At 56.9% G+C, this 16729-nt stretch overlaps 1 protein-coding gene and 2 long non-coding RNA genes across 4 annotated transcripts in view; 1 reads left to right on the top strand and 2 right to left on the bottom strand.

The window, feature by feature from the left end:
• MID2 (midline 2) overlaps positions 1-3892 on the bottom strand; it is a 79515-nt gene extending 75623 nt beyond the window's left edge. For both annotated transcript variants that reach the window (XM_064159225.1, XM_064159229.1), the window contains exon 1: positions 3840-3892. The gene's annotated coding sequence lies outside the window, so the exon portion shown is untranslated. The remainder of the gene's footprint in view (positions 1-3839) is intronic.
• Positions 3893-7756: 3864 nt separating this feature from the next.
• LOC135183907 (uncharacterized) lies at positions 7757-13860 on the bottom strand. The gene is made up of 2 exons (XR_010305767.1): positions 13765-13860; positions 7757-11910 (listed from the first exon to the last, which is right to left on the bottom strand). It is a non-coding gene; the product is annotated as an uncharacterized LOC135183907 (long non-coding RNA).
• A 127-nt stretch (positions 13861-13987) lies between these two features.
• On the top strand, positions 13988-15572 carry LOC135183677 (uncharacterized). The gene is made up of 2 exons (XR_010305650.1): positions 13988-14472; positions 14732-15572. It is a non-coding gene; the product is annotated as an uncharacterized LOC135183677 (long non-coding RNA).
• The last annotated feature ends 1157 nt before the right edge of the window (positions 15573-16729 follow it).

Here is a 16729-nt window from a genome sequence, read left to right as displayed (position 1 = left end):
GCCCTTCAGCACCCAGAGGCATGGTGGGTTGGTCTGCTCAAGGAGGAAGCCAAGCCCAGCCGGTGATGCAAGGGCAATTGTGCTGCACAAAAGCAGCCCAGCACCAAGGGGATGAAATGGGCATGGGAAGAGGGCAAAACAAAGCCCAAGCTCCCACACAGACATGCCTGACCCCCACCCTGCAACCCCATGCCAGCACTGGGTGCATCCCAGCCTCATGGGGCCTGTTGTTACTCAGCACGGAGCAAAGTGGCACAGCATGGCTGGGCATGCCAAGGGGCTGCTGGGCATGGCGAGCTCTTTGTCACCGAGTCCTGTCCCCGCACCAGGATAGTCCTGAGGGGTAATACCCCAGTCCCCTCCCCACTGTACTGGTGGGAGTTGCTAGGCAGGGAGGAGCGGGGCAGAGAAGGATGCTTTGCATGCTCCAGCTGAGCAAGAAGGTCCTTATCCCAACCAGTGCCCCCAGGCACAGGACATTGTGGGAGCCAGAGCTGAGAGCAGCCCAGGGGCAGGAATGGAGCGGGGGCAGGAGCAGGAGCGGAGGTGATGGGGAGGCTGGCGCTGCCAGAGAACACAATGAGCGGTTTCCTGAGCAAGGCCAGCGTGTCCAGAGGCACAAAAGAAGCTATTCTGCCGCTGGCCTCACTCCCCAGCCTGCTCAGGGCTGGGGTGAGGAGCAGGGGGAGGGCAAACGAGTGCTGCACATTTCAGTGAGGGTGGCAGGGGCCCAGCTCTGCCCCACGGCACCCCCAAAACCCACAGAAGCCACGGGGTCGGGGCTGGGCACCATGCCACTCTCCACTCCCAGCAGACCAGAAGCAGGTCGTGGGCTGCTGGCAAAAAGAGCCAAGGGGCTGGTTCCTGGCAGCAGGGTGTAGGAAAACAGGAAGGCGGCAGAGGATCTGCAGGGCGAGACACGACGCTGCCACAGCCGCCGGCAGCCGTGGCCCCGACGCCCTCGCACCACACAAGGCAGCTTTCAGCTGCACACAGTTACCCCATTCTCCCTACCGGTGACCCCCTGCCCTGGCATTCTCAGCACCCTGGGCTCCACACCAGTAGGCGACAGCGCTCTCAGCCTCTCCCAGGGCCATCGGCTGCCACATCGCACCCCCTTACTAACGGCAGAGGCTGGCAGAGCTGAGGGTAAAGCTGGCACTTGTTGGGCTGCGACATGCACTCGCTCGCCAGTGGAAGCGCATTGAAAACATGGAAAAGCGGCAAGCACAGGTTCAAGCCCTGACCCCAAACCTTCCCACGCTGTTTGTCCCTCCCTTCGCAGCCACAACTCCTCCCAAGACACTCTGCTGGCTCGCCCCAAAGCAGGGAGCAGCAGCCCACGGGAGGTTTCCAGGGGGCGACGGTGGGCACGTTACTGGGAGCAGAAACTCCCTCCACGGGTACAAGATGGCCACAGGGCTCGTTACAGAACCAGCTGTGCAGCCTGCAGAGAAAAGTTCTGGTTCCACCACTGCCGTTGGGACAGCTGTGAGCCACCGACCCCCCAGCCACCAGCTTCCACGATGTGAGGACCCCTAGGAGCTGAGCTAACAGGCGCAAAGCCCCACCTCTCCTCTAGCCAGTCCTGTGGCCTCAAACCCGCTCAGAGCACATCTTAAGGGGCTCAAGAGGAGAAACCCAAACACAGCTTTGGAACCTCCATCCCCTCCAGGAGATGATCAAGGGACAAAACAATCCTGATTTTAACAATAAGTCATTTATCAGCCTCACGTGGTGCCACGGATGGTCCCACCCTGCTCACAACCACGTATGCATACGAGACACAAACCACCAGCACGTCAGCCCCGAGCTGTACCTGTGCCACCCGCCTGCAGACGTGCGCAGCTTCCTTCTTTTCCCCACAGCACCATGCCCAGCACAAGCAGTGCCAGTCTTGGGACCCTGCACAGCCGCTCTGCTTTCACCCAGTGCCACAAAAGACTCCGCAGGGCACAGACCTGCCTCTCACGCTGGTGGAGAGGAGCTGGCACAGCCAGGGCTCTGTAGCAACCACAGCACCTGCCTGAACTGATTCAACTGTTTCCATTGCCAGCGCTGGCTCTTCCTATTCGCACCTCTGCCCAACGTGCTGGCTTTTCCCAGGAGCATCTTCAAGGAATGGCACCTTTGGTTACAGGAGCATTCCCATGCTGAGACCACCACAACCCTTCTGCCTGTGCTGCGGCTAGTGTCATCCCTTCACTGGAGGGAAAAGCCCAGCGAGGAGTTCGGAGTCTGCTCCCAGCAGCGAGACACAGCCGCGACAACCAGAGCACAGAGCCCACAGCACCCGCAGAAGCTGGGGAGTGGGGGTCTGCCTGCCCCTAGCCCTCTGCAGGCAGCCCCACCATGGCACACACACCATGCCTCACTGAGCAGAGGAGGTCAGGACAGAAGGACAGACAGACGGAAGGGCATCACTGATCTTGTTATATGGGTCAAGGAGCAGCTGAAGCCTCACTGGACCCCGCGCACACAGGGTGAGGGGCCGGCAGCACTGGCCAGCAGTTACCCACTGAGCCAGCGCCACCCAAAATCATCAATGCCCCAACGCAGCGGGCACGCTTCAGCTGGCACCACGACACTGCCAGCTTTGGCCTGGCCTCAGCAGCTCCTCAAGCAGAGCGGATTGCCCTAAGCCTTCTTCTAACCAGAAGGGCTCGGCAGAGGTTCAGGGGCTTGCTCGGGAGCACGCCGAGGTCTGGGCCAGGGCCAGGCCGGGCAGGCAGTGCCGGAACCATCAGCACCTGGCGTGTCGGGACTCGAGGAGGCGATGGAGCAACGTGAGCCATCTGCCCTCCGCTCAAACTCCGGCACCCGCTCGGCTGAGCCGCCCTGTGCCACCCCAGCGCGGTCACGGCCGCCTCCGACTGCGTAGCCCCACGATGGCACAGGGGTCCGTGCATTTTGGAGGCAAGACACATAAATGAAGCAAGATAAGGACATGCAACTCCCGGGCGCCTTTCCACAGCTCAGCAAGTTCCCACTGCCGCTGCCAGCCAGCTGCAACACCTCCGCGCACACCGGGCTGCGATGCCCAGGCAGTGTCCCCCACCAGCACCGCCCGGATGCCGGTGCCACAGCGAGGCCGCACCGGTACAAGCAGCGCTCAAGCCAGTTCCTCCCGCGCCACTCCCGGTGCCAGTCCCGGGAGGAACCGTCACCTCCTCGCCTCCATTTCACCAAACTTTATCGCGACTGAAGTCGTGACATGACGCTGAGAGGGGGAATGGGAAGCGGCGCAAGGCAGCGGCTCCGCACCGAGCCTCTCCGACAGCAGCGAGAGCCGGGAACCAAAACGTGCCGGGCTCTCAAACGCGGCTACCGGGCTCGGAGGCCAGAGGGACGGGACCGGCTACGCCAGAGATGTAACCAGGGGGTGAGAGAGGTGCTGGGACATTAGCCCCGCGGGCAGGGGGCTAGCATGGTGTGGGGGGGAAGCCGAGGAAGTGCCGTTCCACGCCGGCGGGACATCGCCTGTCCTGGCAGGACGACTCCCGGGAACCCGGGAAAGGGTCGGGAAAGACGCGGGGCTCCCGCAGCCCACCGCGGTGAGGGTCAGGGGGGGAAGACGCTGGGCAGCCTCTCGGTTATCCCCGCCGGGGCGGGATCACCAAGACGCTCCGGAGTCGGGAGAGCCGAGAGGAGGCAGCGGGGACCCGCCAACCGACGCCAGCTCCCGGGAAGGCCAGGAACCCACACCCCCCCCCCCCCCGCGCCACTTGCTGCAGAGCCCCAGGAAAGGGCACGGCCGGGACCCTCTCTCGGCCGGCACTGCCGGCACCCCCCGCGCGGTGCCGCTGCCCGGTGCCCTCCCCGGTGCCGCCGGTACCTACCCGCGGGCTGCGGCAGCCCCGCCGCGGCCCGGGCATCTTGCAGGCGCGCGCGAGACGGCGGCGGCGGCGCGCGGGCAGCGCTCGCGCTCCCTCCCCGCCTCTGGCCACGCCCCCGGCCACGCCCCGCACTTGGCCGCGGGGCCCCGGGCAGCGCCGCTTACGCCGGGGGGGGGGGCGGAGCGGGCCCGCCCCGCTGCGGGCAGAACCGGCGAGGGGCACCGGCGCAGCCGGGACCTCCGGGCGCGGGGCGGCTTCCGCGTCCGTACTGTGCGCTCTTGCATCATGGAGCGCCGCGTATGTTCTGTGGCGTATGCACCGCGGATGTTCTTGTGCCAGAGCGGGACCCACGCGTGCTTGCATGGGACCATGCGTGCTCTCACGGCATGAACACCATGCCCTTATGGCATGGAAAGTCGTACGTGTTCTTATCTCATGGGGAATGATACATGCTCTTATGTCACGAGGACCACGTGTGTTCTCAGAATCACAGACCTGACAGGGTTGGAAAGGATTAAACCTCAAGGGATGTCTAGTTCTAACCCCTTGCCGTGGGCAGGGACACCTTCACTAGATCAAGTTGCTCAGTCACATCCAGCCTGGCCTTAAAAACATCCAGGAATGCGGCCTCCACCACCTCCCTGGGCAACCTGTTCCAGCATCTCACCACCCTTATGAAGGACTAGCATCTAATCTAAATCCCTTGGATCCATTTCCCCTAGTCCTATCCCTACATGATGCCCTGAAAATCCTCCACCAGCTTCCTTGTAAAGAACAATATAATGGAGAACAATATATGTTCTCATGTCATGGAGCACTATCTATGTTCGCATCACAGAGGGCCACATATGTTCTTATACCACAAAGAAACATATATGTACTTATGTCATGGAGGACCTTGTATGTTCTTATGTGATGGATGCTTCAGTTCATGCCCAGCAGAAAACCCTTCAGCGTGTTTGTGTTCCCCTCAGCTGAAAAATCAGTCAAATCAGGGTGTTGCTTCCTAGCTGGGAAGGCAGAGGCTGTCCTGGTTCTCTCCCCAGGGTGAAGCACTGCTGGGTGAGGCTGCCTGGCTGCTCATGAGGAGCACGTGTGTGGGGGGGTGTGTATGGGTGTGTGTGTGCACAGCAAGGACATCAAAGGCAAACGAGGGTGGGGAGCCCGTGTGTGTTCACCCCATGTAAGGTGGGTCTGCACTGTATGGGTTATTTGTGTTTGAGGACTGCCCACATGCTTCATGAGCCCTCTGCTTAAAATAAACATGAGGGACACACAGCCTGGCTCCTGGAGTTCCTTGAGGTGAGACAGGGAGGTGCTGGAAGAGGGTTTGGTGAGCAGGGACCTGCAGCTGTTCCCTGCCCTTACCGCACTTCGATGCCATCATCACTGTGCAGGCAGACTGCTCTGTAACTGCACAGCCACCCTGCGCAGGCTGCAGCTGTCGCACTGTGATCTCCTGGTGGCTGCAAGGGACTAAGCAGTGGAGGTCAATACCATGGCCACAGCCGAGTCCACCTCTGCTCTGCCGTGTGGAGGAACCACCAATCTCAGGGGCTCTGCCAGCTGGGCAGTGACTGCATGAAACTCTCTCTGCCTTTCTGGCATTACAGGCACAGCCTAGGCAGCCATGGCCAAGTCACATCCCCATCGTTGTCCTGGGACCACTTCTCACCACTCACATCTGTGCAGCTGCAGCAGGCAAACAGCTGGAGCAGAGCCTAGCACAGCCATGTTCTTCTCCGTCTGGATGGGCAGGACTGAGCCCAGGGCTGCCACAGCCACTGCAGGCAGCCAGAGATCAGTTTGGGTTGCTCAGCACTCCTGGTGCTGGAAGCCAGACAAAACAGTGAGGGTGACAGCACAGATGTGCAGCCCCCAGACAAGGCACAGGCTGGGGGAGAAAGAAGGCTGCTAGCAGTGAGCAGATGGCAGGAGGTCACAGCACAGCCCAGCATCGAAGGACTCCCAGCTCTAGCCTGGCTGCTTGATCTCTGCTGGGGAGCAGGGGCTGGCAGCTCAACTCTGACCCAACTCTGAGACCTTCAGGTTTCCTCGCACGGCATGCCTGGGAGCAGCAAAGCCCAGAGAGCATCCTGCGCTGGTGGCTGAGGAGCATCACACTGCCACAGCAACCGCCACCACTGGGGACAGGGCTGGAGAGCATGGCGGGGACAGCAGTGGCTGCTGGGGTGAGCAGAGGAGTCCAGCCACAGAGCCTTCCTCTGCCCTTTAGAGAACAGCTGCTGCCACTGCTCTCACAGGCCAAGGAACAGCCATGAGGGCACAGAGATGAGGCTCCCTCTGTAGAACAGATCCAAGTGGGCTGGGACCCAAACTGTTTTCCTAAGGCATGACCCACAGATAAGCTCTGGGATGAGTCTGGCCTCTGCACTCAAAGCTGAAGGTGCCAGGGGTGCCCTTGGGCAAATATTGACAATTACAGGGGTGCTGTGTGTCTGTGTGGATCAGGTCCAAACGGCACGGTAGCAGAGCAAGCAGGGCGGCAAGCAGAGCAGCAGGAGGCTTGAGCTCTCCACGCTAACCACTCCAGAGTGAGCCAGGTTCCTCAGGGCTGGGGAGATCTCCTGCCAGCGGAGCTGGTTTGAGGCTCAGCAGCCCTTCCAGCAGGACCTGTGAACGCCACAGCTTTTGCACCACGCAGCTGTGAGCGTGTTGCTGGACTTGGGGAACAGAGGTGGTCCTGCCCAGGGCTGGAATTGCTCAGCTTTTGCATTTCACAGGCGGAATGGAGAGGCTCGAGTTGTCCCACGTGCCTGGGATGCCACTGGATAAACGACACCGGGGACAGGGCAGGATCCCCCTCGAAAGATGTTCCTAGGTGGAAAGCACAGAGGGGTTAAAAATACTTTTAACTCCTGCGTCCCCTGTCCTGCTGCTTCTCAAGAGCAGGCGGTCTGGAGATGAGCAGGGATGGATGAATTCCCCCAGAAGAGGCTCTTCTCGTTTCCTTTTTGTGTTCTGATGACTTCATTCCTGTAGCTTTCATTAGCACCTCCTTTATCTTCAGCTCTTCCCCAAAGGCATTCAGCTCTTCCTCCCTGCTTGCTGCACAGGGAGCACAGAACTGGCTCATGGATGGGATGTGGATGCTTTGCACCACCTCATGTTGAGGCCTGGAATTTCAGAGCCTGCTCCAACCTCCATCTCTCTCCTCACCTGCCCCCAAACAAGATCTTCTGGCTTAGCAGCCACTTGCCTAACGTCTCTTCATCTCGCAAGGGATCAGTTATGATGTTTCTGTTAAGGCTTCATTGTTCGACACCCTCCTGCAGAAGCACCTGTAGCAGAGCTGAACTGCCCCGGGGAGCAAGAGCTGTCCTCTGCAGTGCATGGTGCATCTCCTCTCTGCACACTAACCAGTCCTGAGCATGGTCCCAAGCCAGCCAGGTCTTTAAGGATCCTTTAAGGGCAGGATCGTGCACCACACATGTTTGTGAGAAATCAATCCCATCCTTTTGCTGCCCCTGGGCCCCCAGAAGCAAAGTTCTCACCTAAAGGAGGAGTCAGGGTTGGATAGGCCAGGACTACCTAGCTAGGATTCAGGACATCTTCTGACCACCTCCGTATTTCAGCTGCATGTTTGCCTTCCCTCATGCTGGAGCTCAACCACCCTGGAAGCTGCAAGGAAGGTGGTTCTGCTGAAGGCCAGCATAAGCATCAGCAGATGCAGCCCTCTCCAGAGAGAAGAGCACCCTTCTCCCTCCTCATGAGGAAGAGGAGACCTCCATGAGGAAGGTGAGGCACTGCAGGGGAGAGTTTAGACCATTCCCAGCAGAAGTAGCCCCCAGTTTTGCTGGGGAGCAGCAGTGGGGTGGGATGAAGGCTGAGATAAGACACCCATTGCCTGGGAACAAGCACAGAGAAGGTGAAACATGGAACTGGGAGCTGGAGAGGAGCAGAGAATTCCCCACAGAAACGTCTGAAAGAACTGCTCCTTGTTTTGGAAGCTCCTGGGAGGGGGTTGGTGGGCGTCTCCAAACCCTTCCCATGCCGTGACAAGCCCCAATCCTCCCTTGTTCCCAGACTGGGCTGGGCAGGCATATTGCACAACATGCCCCAGCCAGGTCTCCTCCACCTTTCCAGGGTCACAACACGAAACCAAAATGCTGCCTGCTCCAGGTTGGCAGAGACCTGAAGCAACATTCCTGGGGAAAAGCCTTTGGCTGGATTTTAAAGACACAGGGATGGACTCCCGCGGACGCCTGCAGCAGCCAGGACAATCACCACCAAAATACAGCACAAGTACTCTGCTCTGCAGCTCTTGTTCCCTCAGACCTTCACCGAGCCAGAGTCCTGCTGCCCAACAGCCCCTTCCCCCCCGCAGTGACTCCAGGCTGGAGCAGCTCCTCAGCCAGCTGCAGGGGTCCAGCTCTGCGGGGAGCGGAGAGCAGAGAACGCAATTCTTTTCCCTTCCAGCTATGGGCCAGTGCCCAGGAGCTCCCAGACTGGGCAGCAAACACAGCAGCCCCCCAGGGGGCTGCTGGGGGTGCACAGAGGAGGGGGTTAGCCACCACAGCCACATCCAGGGCTGGAGGAGCCTCTGCTGCCGCAGCCAGGTGCCGGTGCCACGCATCCGCAGGATGGATCTGCTGCTCATCCACGCGGGGCACGGAACAGCTTCACCTGACACCCCGGGTTTCCCTCCTCAGGCGTTTCTAAGCCTAGAAAACGGCAGTGGAAAAAAGGCTGGGAGCCCTCAGGGGATGAAGTCAGGCCTCCAAAAGGGCCGTCTCTGCTCACCCCTCCTCCCTGGGCATGGCAGCCACCTTCTGCCACTGTTCCTGACATGGCAGGGCTCCCCTCATTGCTCCTTGCAGGGTTTAAAACCTCCTGGAGGGTCCACCTGGAGCCATCAGCACTGGTAAGGAGCTTTTCCTCCTTGTTTTCACCTCCTCAACTGGAAGGTGATGGAAGGACCACTGCTAATCTTTAGGGAGAGCCAAATGCTAGCAGAACTTCTCCTGGTACTGTGCAGAGCACAGGGGAGGGTTGAGGTTTGCCAAGGTGATACCCCTGAGCTGAGGAGCTGCCCAAGCCTGCACACGGTGCCATCCTGAGCTACTACCCACTAGCCATGTTCCAAAACAACCCTGTCTGCAGTGAGGAGGCAGAGGAGACTGTGAAAGGGAGGCTGAGTACTACATGAACACCTGAGAGAAGAGGCTGTCACAAAAGGCAGTATGGGTTCAGGAGTCACTGGGGGCCTGTCATGGGGCATCTTCCCAAAGGCTGAACTAGGCAAGGTCTCTGTGGGGTGCAGGCATGAGGCTGAGCAGAGCCTGCATCAGACAAAACAGAGATGTTAGGGAGGGGGAAGATGCTGGGAACCAGATTCCCCAGCAGGCAGCCAGCCTGAGGAGTTGTGTGTCTCCTGTGGCTGAAACCCAGAGGAAAGCTGGACATGGGATGGGTGGTTGGTCCTTTTCCAACAGGAGATGGGCCAGTAGCTCACACCAAGCCCAGAGGGGTTGAAACCAGCCCACTGGTCCCACCACGGGGAGTGGGAAAACAACAACCAGACCAGAGCTCATCTCAGGTGTGATCTGCTAGTGCTCAGCAATAGCAGAACTGGACAGGCAGCAAAGCTGAGGAGATGGAAGAACAGCAGCAGGGTTTGCAGCACAGGGTGCCATGGCAGAGGACAGATACAGCTGGGACTGTGCTCACCCAGCAGCAGGCAAGAGCATGAGGTGGTGATGGACCCCTTGCCCATGGGGCAGCTGTGCCTGCGCAAATCTGCATCAGGGAGGACAATCAGGTTGGAAAGAAGCCAAGGACAAGCAGAGCAAGAGCAGGGGAGAAGCAGGGCTACATGTCTGGTGGAGGAGTGCAGCCATCCCACGAGCAACAACTCGCTCCTTGCACTCCCCTTGCAGTGGGTGTGCTTTGGGCCAGGTCACAGGTGAGGAAGTTAAAACCTGACGAGGGCTGACAACCTCCCAGTGACTATTGCTGCCACCTTATAGCAGGGTGACAGCCTCTTCCTGACCTTCTCCCCAGGGCACTGCACAGCTCCTCCTTGCCAGGAGAGAAATGCCCTGCCTAACACACTGCCTTACCCAGCTGGACCAGCTGAGAACACGGCTGCTGCTCCTCCCTTCTCAGGGCATCTGGGTGCTTGGAGCAGCTGCCTGCTGGCTTCTCACACCACAGCAATGCTCCATCCCAACAGAAAATGGGAGTCAGGATGAGGATGCACACAAAGCCCTGCACAATTATGATGCATTGACTGTCTGGTCCATCTCCTTCAATGGGCATGGAAGCAGGCACCAAATCAGCATGACAATGTGCAGCCATCCACTGCTTTGCCCTGCACGAAGTGAGGCTTCTCAGCAGCTCATTTCAGCAACAAGTTTGAGTTAATCAAATGCAGGAGTTCTGGGGGAGCTGAAGGACTCATGAGTCACTGGCAGCTACTTCTCCAGATACATTGCAGTTTGCCACATGATGGGGACAAGGCTCTGTCAGGACACTCTAGAGAGGTCACTTAAAAAAGGTAAGTCAGGTAATACAAGATAATGAGTAAGCTGATAGAGAGAAATGAAATAATGACAGCCACTATGCTCAGAAAATTAATCTGGCCAACCTTTCTTTTTAAGCACTACTTCAAGCCTCATGAATAATATTCCTGGATGCAGGCAGCAGAGTGCTGAGGAGGGATTAAAACCAGCTCTAGACAAGTCCAGGTTTCCTTCAAGTCTTTCTGTGTATCCTTCTCTGAATCACACGCTCCAAGAAATACTCATCCATAGACATTTTGGGAATTTGCTTTGGCAGACACTTCTGCAGAAGCCTCAGAGGAAACATTTGTGGCACAGCTGAATTTGGCATCAAAATGCTAAACTTGAGCTCATGTCACACGTGCTGAAAGGGCTACTGCCACCCCAGGGCAGGGGGAGAACAGGAGGCAGTCCTGGGACCTTACTGCTGCTGCCTGGCCTCCAAAGGGAGGCTGTAGAGCAAAAGAGCATGCTAGACAAGACAAGAAATTACACAGAGGCACAAAACTCTGAACCCTTAGAGGCTTTGGATTGCTCCAGTCCAGCCCACAAAAACCTGCGTGGGCAGCTGACATGGGATGGGGAAAGCCTGCTTCATCTAACAAGTCCAGAGGAGACCAGAGCTGGAAATTTCACCCAGAAGCATACCCTGTAGTGCTCATTGTGAGGGTAGTTAGCTGCTCACACAATTCACTGAGGGATGTGGTGGCATCTCCATCATCATCAGAGAGTTGAAAGCCAACCACATCGCTCTCCTCCAGTCAGAAGAGACCCACAGCAGAGCTGGGCTGTGCCATGGAGCATCCAGCTCATCCCAGCTGCCCTCAGCCCCTGGGAAGGGCTGATGGTCCCTTCATCTGACAGCAAAACAAAAATATTTTTAACTTGGATGGAGATAAAAGGTAAAATCTTCACATCTAAGAGCTCTGAAGTATTGTTATTGTGGTGGTTTATCTCCTTGTTTCCCTGAGAGGCTCCTGCTAGGCTAAACCAAAGCGCAGCCATCCAAGGATCTCAGACAGCATCAAATTCCTGCTGTGGTGCTCTAGTGGCAGCAGCTCCTCTGGGTGGAGGACTGAGGCCAGACTGGCAGCCTCCAGCTCTTCCACTCATGGTCCATGATGGGGGGGATAGATCACTGCCTGCAGGATCTTGCTTGGACATGAGCCCTGCTGACCACAGAACATCAGAGTAGGGAAGCTGGAGGTGCTTGGTCTGATGGAGGAGGCATTTCCACTCTCACGCTGGTCTCATCCCAGGGTTCATGGAGGAGCTGTGCCGTTCACAAGACCTGCTGTTTGAGAAGTTGGTCTTGCTCTCCTGCAGCTTATTATTGTAATTGCACTTCCCAGGGAGAAGGGAAATATGCTCCTTAAGAGGCACATCCATGAAATGGATCTTGCTCCGCTGCTGAGAATAAACAGTCACAAAACACAGCCTACGAGGACCTTTGGAGAGCCTTTCTGGTTGAAGGATTTCATTCTGTCGGTGAGGGAACGCTCCTGAATAGCTGTGAGCCGGCCAGGAGTTGCCATTCTGGGAGCACATGGCTTAGAAGTGCAAGGGGAGAACAGTAAAAACAACAAAATCTTTATTTCCAATCTATTTTCCATGCTCCCCAACTGCACAGGCTAACAGCTTGCCCCAGCAGGCAGCTGCCGTGGGAGCTCCTGCCCGCAGCCCTGCCAGACGATGCAGCGGCTGGGGTGGGTTTGTCACTTTCACATCCACTTGCAGAGCTGAGCAGGCTTGAAAAAACATTTCCCCTAGCTCAGCTGGAAGGGAGCTCGGATCACAGTGCAGGGCACTGATACCAGCAGAGTGCCACTGAAATGAAAGCAGCTGAGCTGAGGAGCGTGTGCTTCATCCTCAGCTTTCACCCTCCAGACACAAGGGGGACATGGAAGTGTTGGAGCTAGTCCAGAGGAGGGCCACGAAGATGCTCAGAGGGCTGCAGCAGCTCTGCTATGAGGACAGGCTATGAGAGTTGGGGCTTTTCAGTCTGGAGAAGAGAAAGATTCGAGGAGACCTTATAGTGGCCTTCCAGTATCTGAAAGGGGCCTACAGGAAGGCTGGGGAGGGACTATTGACAAGGTCTTGTAACGACAGGACAAGGGGTAATGGGTTTAACCTGGCATAGGGGAGATTTAGACTAAGTGTTCGGAGGAAGTTCTTTGCAGTGAGGGTGGTGAGACACTGGAATGGGTTGCCCAGGGAGGTTGTGGGTGCTTCCTCCCTGGAGGAGTTTAAGGCCAGACTGGATGAGGCATTGAGCAACCTGCTCTGGTGGGAGGTGTCCCTGCCTACAGCAGGGGGTTGGAGATGGATGATCCTTGAGGTCCCTTCCAACCTAGACCACTCTGTGATTCTATGATGGGGAAAGAGCACAAGGCTCATCTCTACAGGAGCCATGGCCAAGCAGAAACACCAGGCCCATGCCAATGGCAGCAGGGGTAGGGTGGAGGAGCTTTCAAGCCTCCTCCTGCACCATGGGCTTTTGAAAGGTGTGTAGAGGAGGACTGGCTGAAGTTGGCTTCCACCTCCTTCATCCAGGTGTCTGGTGGGAGCTGCACTACCAGCAGCTGCCCTGTGAAGGTAGTGATGCTGAGGTGGGGACATGTATGGGCACACATAGCAGGGCTCCCCAGCCCTTGTTAATCCCTGCTCCAGCTTCCTGCTATCTCAGGGTAGGATCAGGCCATGCCAAGCCCATTCTTGGAAGAGGAGGCTCCCCTGGCCCTGCCCTATGGCTGGGAACCAGCTGGGGCTCTGGCAGCGCCTGACTGGAGAGCAGAGGTGCAGTGCATGGACATGACTCCCTACCAGCCTTCACCAGGGCATCAGGCAGCTGCACACATCAAGCCTGCTCCAATGGGATCTCATTGCTGCCATCCAAATCACCCACAGGCAAAACATCCACCACCAGCCCTCCCCAGGCTTTGTCCTTCCTTGCACTTGGGCAGAGGCTCCCTTTCCTGCACACATTACAAAAGCCAGGGAGATGGGAACTGGGTAACACCAATAGGGTTAGCACTGGTGGCTCCAGGTCTCAGGCAACCACCAGCACAAGCAGCACCACTGCACATCACTGTGAGGGTGCCTAAAACATGCCCCAACCACCATTTACCTTTGACAAGCCAGCCTCAAAGACCAGTGTTCTCCAAAGCCTAAGTGATGCTAAGTCAGTCTGAGAAGTTACAGAGGAGTGGAAACAGCCCAGGGTATTTGTCCCTCTCTAACCCTCTGCTTACAATGCAGTCTAGACTCAGCCTGTATCTGGGGCTGAACTAGAGCAGCTGCTCTCTCATCTGATGACTGCTGCCCAGCAGAGAAGGGGCATCAGGAAAAGAAGACCCATAGGGTGAAACCAAATCACCTACTGAAAAAGCCAAAGCAACACCAACCTCAAGTACAGGAAGTTCTACTCAACCCAATGAGAGTGCAGCAGTCAAACAGGAAGGCAATCCTCAGGAGCTAAAGAGCAGCAGGGCCAGCAGAAGCTCAATCAAGAGCAGAAGAAGCCTCTGCTTCAGCAAGCTTCCCCCTTTATACTGAGGGTGATGTTTATGGGATGGGATACAGCTGGGATACGCCAACTCAGGTCAGCTGCTGTGGCTCCAAACTGCTAACAGCCTGCGGGTCTGTCCCAGTAAAACCAGGACAGATGGAAAGCAAAGTCTCCTCTGGACACACCAGAGCTGATGCCAGCCTTCACACCCAGGGCACAGCGGCAGGCACTGCTCTGCAGGAGCTGGGAACTGAAACTTTCTGGAGCCCCTGTGGGGTGTGAGAAGAATCCACCCTCCACAGCTGCTGGTGGAAACTGGTGCCAACTTCCCCCTGCTCTGTGTGACGAGCAAAGGGCCAGGGCTCCTCTTTTCCACTGACTCACGCCCCTGGCTGCAGACAGCTTCTGAGCCCTTCCAAATTTAGTGAGATTTGTGGTAGAGTTTTTAAATCATTCATCAAATTACTTCTGCAGATAATTATGAGCTTGTTGCTCATTTATTAGCAGTAGGCTGTAATTATTCAGTATCCAGATGATTTGCTGCGTGGATCACATGGTGTTGAGTGTCCCAGATGAGTACAAGGCTCACAACTGGGATTTTCAGGTGTGTTTTCCTAGGAAAGTCTGCAGTGCACCCCCAAACTCTGCTGTGTTGCCACAGCATATTGCTGGGAACACAGAGGCAGAGAAGGTGAATTTGGGCACAGTGTGGATGAGGCTTTAGAGGCAATTCTGCTCCTGCTTTGCCCAGTGCCAGCCACAGCAAACTTTGTTCTGAGTTTTTCAGGTGTGTTTTATGAGCAGTGGGCAGAGTCAGTGTGGCAAAGAAACCCAAACCAGACTCTTTTCTTTCTTTTTCATAGATCTTCCATTTTATTACTGAGCCTACCCATTCCCAAGTGGCTGCTGCCTTGGAGGAGGAACCCTCCTTTGGACACATTGTGCAAGATTGGAGCATTTCACTTTCAGCTTTTCATTCAGCTCCTTGATTCTAGACATGAACCAACAGGCTGCAGGAGATGGCACCCGCAGGCACACACACACGTGCACCTTCCCCAGCTGCCTGGGCACGGCTGGCAGTGCCCAGAACCAGCAACCACAAGTCTTTACTCCTCACTTCCAGCGCTTAAACAAACCATTCTCGAGCAGAGAGTCCTCCTTCCCACTGTAGGGACCAGACACTAGAGGGCTACTAACAATAGACCCTGATTGCTGATTAATTGCTGTTGGATCTGTCTGTCCTCAGCGCACTGCGAGCTGTTCTGCTGGCACCTATGGTGTGACCTGAGCCAGCCAGGTCTGTCCCCACACCAACATCCCACGCTGCAAAAGCCTCCAGGCTGACCTTCTGCAAGTTTTGCAGACAGGTTTTCAGTTGCTCTTTGATCCAAACACTTTCAGGCCAGCACAACCCTCCAAGGGGATGCAGAAGGAGCATTGAGATGAGCCCACTTACAATTTGGGGAGCTGCTGGTGCTCACTGGGCATCTCCCTGTCCTGGCCATGCCTGAAGAGGGAAGTCCTGAGTAGGGACATGGTTGATGCCTCCATGTGAGCCAGGGTGGCAAAGATCCACCAGCTCAAACACTACGCACCACAACCACAGCCCCAGCTGCCCTTGGCCTGTGTTGGCTGTGCTGCATGGAGCACTAAGGCAGACAGACTTCAGCTTGGCTGGGTCCATCCCTAACCACAAAGGATTACCCGAGTCAGAGTCACCACCACAAAAGAGAGCAGATGTTTACCTGTCCGAGCGCAGAGCTGGAGCGGAGGCGGAAGAGCAGGAGGTGTGCGTGGTCCCTGAGCTAGGCTCCGCTGGCTCTCGCTGGAGCCCGGGCTGCGTCCTGCTGTCCCCTCCCGCTGCCGGCTGTCAGCCCTCCCGTGCCAAAGCAGAGAGATGTCAGGGCTGACAGCTCGGTGGAAGAGAGGAACCTGTCAAGAAGTGACACGGGAGGGCTGCCAGCTTGATGGGTCGCCTCGGGGAATCTTCCATTAGCAGCTGTAACAGACACGTGTCGCTTGTTCTGTCTCTGCCGCTGCTCTCCTCTCTTTCGGAAAGAACTGAAACCTTCCCGGGTCCTGCAAAGATCTCTTCCCACTCCTCGGCTTTAAAGCTTCTCTGCCTGGACCAGCTCCTCCCAGCACCGCACATCGAGCCTAGCCTAGCTTTTTAGAACCGTGGTTACGGTTTCCTAATGAGGGGAAGAGTGGTTGCAGAGAAGAAGGAGAAGCAGATCCTGCCCAAGGAAAGTTGGTGTCCCGGGGCTGTGCACGGAGTGCATTCGTTAGACAGGAGTGCCCCGGGGTGAAGCTCTCAAGAATCCTTTGTACCATGGGCACTGGGGAGCCCTTCCCCTCCCTGCACCGGAACGCTCCTGCAAGCCATCACCGCTGCCAGTCTGGCTCTGCAAATGCAGCATTTTCAGTATGAAAGTTAATTGAAGAGCTTTTTGTCTGCAGCTCTGGCACACTGTGTCCCCAAGAGAGCCCAGGCCATCTGTGTACAGGTAATGCCAAGCTCTTGGCATGCCCCCTGCCCAAACCAGGCTTAAGGAAACAGAAGATGTAATGGTGGGAACAAGACCTTGCTGAACCCTTGAGGAGCATGGAGAGCTGGCAGCCCCTAGAGCCACCTCTGCTTCCCTGGGATTGAAAGCATGTGAAGGCTGCACGCCATGACCTTCCTCATGATACTCACAGAGTCTGCCCTGGCCCCAGAGCCATTAGGCCAGGAGGCCTCCATGTAATGTTCATCTCTTCTTCTGGTCAGCTGTGCAAACACCCAGGGTGCTGTTATTCCCTCAGGCCAGTGCTCTCAGAACACTTTTGAGTCGGTTGGACTGGGGAGATCCATGGCTTGG

The sequence above is a fragment of the Pogoniulus pusillus genome, chromosome 19, assembly GCF_015220805.1.
Source record: "Pogoniulus pusillus isolate bPogPus1 chromosome 19, bPogPus1.pri, whole genome shotgun sequence".
Taxonomy (NCBI): domain Eukaryota; kingdom Metazoa; phylum Chordata; class Aves; order Piciformes; family Lybiidae; genus Pogoniulus; species Pogoniulus pusillus.
The sequence above is the reverse complement of the archived record's forward strand: the minus strand, read 5'-3'. Positions and strand labels throughout refer to the sequence as shown.